Below are 914 nucleotides of genomic sequence, written 5' to 3' on the forward strand. Positions count from 1 at the left end.
CAATGTTTATTTCTCGGAAGATGTATAGTGTATCAGAGAATATGTACAAACAAATCTAATCTTGCGTTGTTGCACAGGGAAAACATCTGATTTTGTGGAAGGCATAAAGGAGTGCGATAGGGTGAACATTTGTCACCAGTCTGATTGTTTGGTTTCTAAATGATTTCAAAAATGAGAAGTTGAAAAAATATCTGTTCTCCATGTAATGTTAATTTTAGTATACCTGATTAATTGATAATTTGTACTAATTGATATTCAGTTGCTTTGTTGTTAAATGCTGACGATATTCTTGTTTTACCAGATTCAAACAAATTGGGTAACAAAAAAAATGAAACATTTTAGTCGTTCTTTGTGAGTATTGCTCATTCTGGAAAGTGGATGTTAATAAAAACAAAACAAAAGTGATCGCATTCAATGGACAAAAGAATCAAAGAAGTTTCTTTATGGAAAACAAATCTGGAAATTGTTATAACCCAGTAAGGTAATATATTGTACTATGTTGCAAGCCCCTGGAGCAATTTTTTGATTAGTGCTTTTGTGAACAAGAAACTATTAACAAGTGGCTCTATCCCATCTCCCCCCCTTTCCCCGTCGCGATATAACCTTCGTGGTTGAAAACGACGTTAAACACCAAATAAAGAAAGAAAGAAAGAAATTGTTATAACATTTCAACATCCATGCATTAAATTTTGAAAATTCAAATTTGTGTAAAGGGAAGATGACTGCTCTCGATCAAGCACAAACAGCTATGTTTTCATTGTTGCAAACAGCTAGAACTCAAGATTTGCCTTTTGGTTTAATTCTGAAGCAATATCAATCAACTGTTTAGTCAATCGATCTTGCTTTGTGGTTGTGAAATATGGGAACACGAGAACTTGGAAAGAGTTCAGGCGAAATGTCTGAAATATCGTTTT

This window comes from Littorina saxatilis, linkage group LG16 (genome assembly GCF_037325665.1).
Source record: "Littorina saxatilis isolate snail1 linkage group LG16, US_GU_Lsax_2.0, whole genome shotgun sequence".
Lineage (NCBI taxonomy): Eukaryota > Metazoa > Mollusca > Gastropoda > Littorinimorpha > Littorinidae > Littorina > Littorina saxatilis.